The sequence below is a fragment of the Sus scrofa genome, chromosome 17, assembly GCF_054392235.1.
Source record: "Sus scrofa isolate SSC_HxYL_T2T_F1_AM1 chromosome 17, Sscrofa_HxYL_maternal_Yorkshire_Landrace_v2.0, whole genome shotgun sequence".
Taxonomy (NCBI): domain Eukaryota; kingdom Metazoa; phylum Chordata; class Mammalia; order Artiodactyla; family Suidae; genus Sus; species Sus scrofa.
Genome location: NC_139399.1, coordinates 15,707,534 through 15,713,533, shown reverse-complemented (window position 1 = coordinate 15,713,533; position 6,000 = coordinate 15,707,534).

Here is a 6,000-nt window from a genome sequence, read left to right as displayed (position 1 = left end):
ACAATAATTAATACACTCATAAATTTGTAACATTTCCAAGGTTGGAAAATAAATGAGTAATTACATTTGGATCTAGATTCACTTCCTAGTCTTAATTAACATGAGCCCTTGAACAATCTTGATATTTTGGGTTGGATGGAATACATTACTTTTCCCATTACTGTAGATATTTCTTTTCACTTCCCAAGTAGCAGCAGCATTTGCAGAAACAATTAACAAGTCATTAAGTGAGGAATGGATGTAATATCTTCCCAGATCATCATTACCCCTTTATGAAATAAACAACTCAAGGTACATTTTGTTTCCTCCATAAACTACCTCCTCACCTCTCCACTTTAATTATTTTGAAGCAAATTCCACACATCATATAATTTTGTGTGTAAACGCTCATCATGAATCTCTAAAAGACAATGCTTTTTGTTTTAACTTAAAACACCATCATACTCTTTAAAAGACAAACATCGTAATAGTGTCACTATTGAGTAGTGTTTGCATTTTCATTTCTATAACATAATGTTAAAATAAGTTTGCCTCAAGCAAATCCATTTAGTCCAAGTGGCTGATATGTCTCTTCAGTCTCTTTTAATCTTTAGGTTCCCCCCATATCTTTTTTTTCAATTATTCATTAAAGAAAGCGGTTTTTGTTTTTGTTTTTTTTACCGTATAGATTTTGGTAGAGTTGGGATTTTTCTGACTGTCTCTTGTGAGGTGATCATGTGCACCTGTGCCCTGTATCCTCATGATTTTTAGTTAAGTCAGTTTAAGTTTTGAGGTTCTGGAAGGGAAGACTACTTCATATATGTGTTGTGCATTTTCATTGTACTGCCTCCTATTATGATGTTAGCAGCCAGGCTACAGTTTGATTTTGGGTGTCCTAAGACATGGTAAGCCCTTTGGAGAGCAAATACTACATTCGTCATTTTATCCCTACTACCTAACACAATTTCTGTTAAATAACAGGGGCCCAATCTTTCCTACATTTTTAGTGAATTCAGGAGTTCATGGTTTAGCCCTAGTTTTCTCACTCTCTCTTTGCAGAATCATCGACAAGACACTATTTTTCATGAATCTCCTTTTCATCATCTGTAAAGTGAGAGAGTTGACTTGAACATGGCCTTGAAGCTCCTTTCAATGATTTTATGAAATGGCCATGCAAAAGTGAAGAATATAAGCTGTCTTTTACCCTCAGAGGTTGGCAGAGGGAATAAAGAAATCCATCCCATGCATGTATGCTGACCAAAAAAAAAAAAAAATGGTTTTTCGTTTTGAAAACAGTTTGTTTACAGAAACACATTTTTAAAATAGTGCGACAAATTTATAATTGAAATAGAATACGGCTTGTCCATTGCACATATCAAGCTTGAGCAAATAATGTTCAATTAAATTAGGTTCCCTTCCACGATGAACAAGAATACATACATATATGATATATGAACACATACAAATAACTGTGTAATGTATATTCTGCTAGGAAAAATGCCAAAAACAGAAAGACAGGCTTATTGTCCACAAAAGGTGTGTAAAGTCACTTTCAAATGATCCTCCATTCTTAATCAACTTCTAATTTCCGACAAATAACAGGAAATACATATAAACCACCTTGCAAATAATGGCAAGAAATCACAGCCATCTTCAGGGATATACATTTACACATATATAACTTTTAGTAGAACAAGTAAATGCAAGCAAAGATCCCATTGAATTTCTTTTTTTTTTTTTTTTTTGTCTTTTTATTTTTTTGGCATTTCTTGGGCCGCTCTCACGCTCTCACGGCATATGGAGGTTTCCAGGCTAGGGGTCTAATCGGAGCTATAGCTGCCGGCCTACGCCAGAGCCACAGCAACACGGGATCCGAGCCACATCTGCAACCTACACAACTCACGGCAACACCGGATTGTTAACCCACTGAGCAAGGCCAGGGACCAAACCCACAACCTCATGTTTCCTAGTCGGATTCGTTAGCCACTGCGCCACAACGGGAACTCCCCCCATTGAATTTCATCCTCAGCAGTAACAAGGTACAGACAGGTAAATAGAAATTTAAAAAAAAAAAATGCAAGTATATTATATGATGGGCTATTTTTTCAAAAATATAAAAATAAACTAAGAGTTCCCTTCGTGGCTCAGTGGAAACAAATCTGACTAGCATCCATGAAGATGCAAGTTTGATCCCTGGGCTTACTCAGTGGGTTAAGGATCCAGCATTGCCATGAGCTATGGTGTAGGTCGCAGACTCGGCTCAGATCTGGCATTGCTGTAGCTGTGGCGTAGACCGGCAGCTAAAGCTCTGATTCAACCCCTAACCTAGGAACTTCCATATGCCATGGGTGCAGCCCTAAAAAAAATAAAATAAACTGTCTGGCGTACCCTTGTGGCTCAGCAGGTTAAGGATCCAGTGTTGTCATTGTGTCATCAGTGCTGTGGTCGCTGCTGTGGTGCAGGTTTGATCCCTGGCCCAGGAACTTCCATATGCCACAGGTGTGGCCAAAAAGAAAAACAAATAAGCTGTCTTTTAAAAAAGCAGACTTTGTAGGTTTTTATTTAAATTTATACCCAAACTACAAGAAAATACAAGTGTAAAACAACGTCAGAACTCAGGGCGATATTTTCTATTTGGAACTGTCTAAACATGATCTAGCTTGATGGTCACAGAGTCAAGGAAGAGCTTTTTAGGCACCGACACTTAAGAATTCTTAAGAGATTTGTTGAACACCCATCATGGAAATAGAAGGTACGGAGTTCCCGTCGTGGCTCAGTGGCTAACGAATCTGACTAAGAACCATGAGGTTGCTGGTTTGATCCCTGGCCTTGCTGAGTGGGTTAGGGATCCGGCGTTGCCGTGAGCTGTGGTGTAGGTTGCAGACCCCGGCTCAGATCTCGTGTTGCTGTGGCTCTGGCGTAGGCAGGGCGGCTACAGCTCTGATTCGACCCCTAGCCTGGGAACCTCCACATGCCGCGGGAGTGGCCCAAGAAATGGCAAAAAAGACTTAAAAAAAAAAAGAGAAGAAAAGAAGGAAATAGAAGGTACAATTCATTTTTCTGTTTCAAGCCAACAAAACAATTTTCTCCACTCTATGTTAATAAGCCAGATATATTTGCATCACTCACAGCAACGTGACAGTTCTACCAGGAATTAGAGCACCAGCTTACCCAAGACAAGACGGAATTAGTACCTAATGTCTCAAAGCAACAATAATCGATCAGTCTTGAAAGGGTGATGTTAATTATAGACCTCCTGTAATCAGAACACAGAGATGGGACCACCTAGTAAAGGTATCGTTTCCTATGGACGAAGCATTATTTCACTATTACTAACCACAGAGCACAAAGTCTAAGTAATCTTTTCCCTCTGCAAAGCGGTGGAGGACATTCATATGCCCCCAAATCATCAACATTAGAAATGAAACAAAAAGCAGCCATCTGGTTAAAACATACAGTATGCATGTTCACACACACACCCATACACACTTTCTTTCATGTTAAAACTTTTAACAAGAAAAACATTCCTGAATGTTTGTTTTTATTAAAGTGTTTCAGAGTTCCCTGGTGACTCATTGGGTTAAGGACCCAGTGTCATCACTGTGTTGTCAGTGCTGGGGTTGCTACTGTGGCTCAGGTTTGATCCCAGATCCAGAACATCCTCATGCCGTGGACGCAGTCAAAACAATAATAATGATAAAATAAAATAACAACAAATAACTTACACAACTCAATAGCAAAAAAATCAACAACCCAATTGAAAAATGGGCAAAAGACCTGAATAGACATCTCTCCAAAGATATACAGATGGCCACCAAGCACATGAAAAAATGCTCAACGTCATTGATTATTAGTGAAATGCAAATCAAAACTCCCATGAGGTACCACCTCACACCAGTCAGAATGGCCATCATTAACAAGTCCACAAATAACAAATGCTGAAGAGGGTGTGGAGAAAAGAGTACCCTCCTACACTATTGGTGGGAATGTAAATTGGTACAACCATTATGGAAAACCGTATGGAGGTACCTTAGAAAATTATGCATAGGGAGTTCCCGTCGTGGCGCAGTGGTTAACGAATCCAAGTAGGAACCATGAGGTTGCGGGTTCGGTCCCTGCCCTTGCTCAGTGGGTTAACGATCCGGCATTGCCGTGAGCTGTGGTGTAGGTTGCAGACGCGGCTCGGATCCCGAGTTGCTGTGGCTCTGGCGTAGGCCGGTGGCTACATCTCCAATTCGACCCCTAGCCTGGGAACCTCCATATGCCACGGGAGCGGCCCAAGAAATAGCAAAAAGACAAAAAAAAAAAAAAAAGAAAGAAAATTATGCATAGAACTACTATATGACTTCTTAGCAATCCCACTCTTGGGCATGTGTGCAGACAAGATTTTCCTTGAAAAAGACATGCACCCACATGGTCATTGTAGCACTCTTCACAATAGCCAAGACACAGACACAACCTAAATGACAGATGAATGGATTAAGAAGATGTGGTATATATACACGATGGGATACTACTTAGCCATAAAAAAAGAACAAAATAATGCTATTTGCAGCAACATGGATGGAACTAGAGACTCTCATACTAAGTGAAGCAAGTCAGAAAGAGAAAGACAAATCCCATATGATATCACTTATATCTGGAGTCTAATATACGGCACAAATAAACCTTTCCAAAGAAAAGAAACTCATGGACTTGGAGAACATACATGTGGTTGCCAGGAGGAGGTGGAGGGAGTGGGATGAACTGGGATCTGGGGTTAATAGATGAAAACGATTGCATTCAGAATGGGTAAGCAATGAGATCCTGCTGTATAGCACTGGGGTCTATATCTAGTCACTTGTGATGGAGCATGATGGAGGATAATGTGAGAAAAAGAATGTATATGTGTGTGTGACTGGGTCACTTTGAGCACTGTAGGAAAGTAACAGAAGACTATAAACCAACTATAATGGAAAAAATAAAAATCATTTTAAAAATAAAATGTTTCTGTTCTGAAGATGACAAACACAACAAAATATGATTAAGATTTTAACATAATTATATATTTCTTTGTGACTGATGTCCCATAGTTGAATGTAAATTTCCCTTTGCCACTTCAAAACAAGTTGATTGCACACGACTTCATCATCCTTCTGGTGGTAGAAAAGGGTAAGCTGAACCCAGTTAGAATATGTCCCAACATTTTGGAACTTGGCACAAAATCCTAAATCACACCTGCCTAAATTTTACAATTACCAGACAATCTCCTCGAACCCATTTAGTTTGTTACTAAAACTTTACCCTGTTTGTTATTATTACATTATATGTATTCTAAAATTTTGATGAAATACTTTGGCCTTTTCCTGTATTTTGCAATTAGGTTCATATTCAATCTTTGGTGTTTAAAAAAAAAAAAAGGCCTTTGCTAAAATGAGTACTCACTTATCAGCAACATAAATATTGGACACGACTAAAATCACTTTCATTTTTTTCCCTAAATTTTCACCAACATGTCATTGTAGAAGATTTACAGAAGCTGTAACCCAAACAACAAAACTGGTGTTGACCATTGTAGAAAATTTAGCACTTTTTGTACTGTACAAAATAATTTTTTGATGGAGGTTTATTTTCAAACATAAAAGTAGAGAAAAGTAAAAGGTGAAAAAAAATGTGAAACATTTTTTTAAAAAGAAAAGGCTGCTTAAAGAAGATGATGCTCAGGTAATTCTCCAAAATAATAATTTAGTAATTTAAATTGACTCAAAATGCATCTGTTCTATTCCACATGTGTTTGCTTATTCACAGTGAAATATTTAATGATGCGTCAGAGGCAATCCAAAAAATGGTCAAAATTATTATTCATTACATAACATTCCTGTTGAATGTGTTTACTTAGTGAGCAATTATAGATTCAATATCCGAGACTGGTTATCGTCTCCTATTACTTCCCAAAATATTTAAAATAATTTAGCCCTTTGTCAGGAAAAAATGCCTTTTACACATAGAAATGATTGACACGCACAAACGCAGGGTAATGAA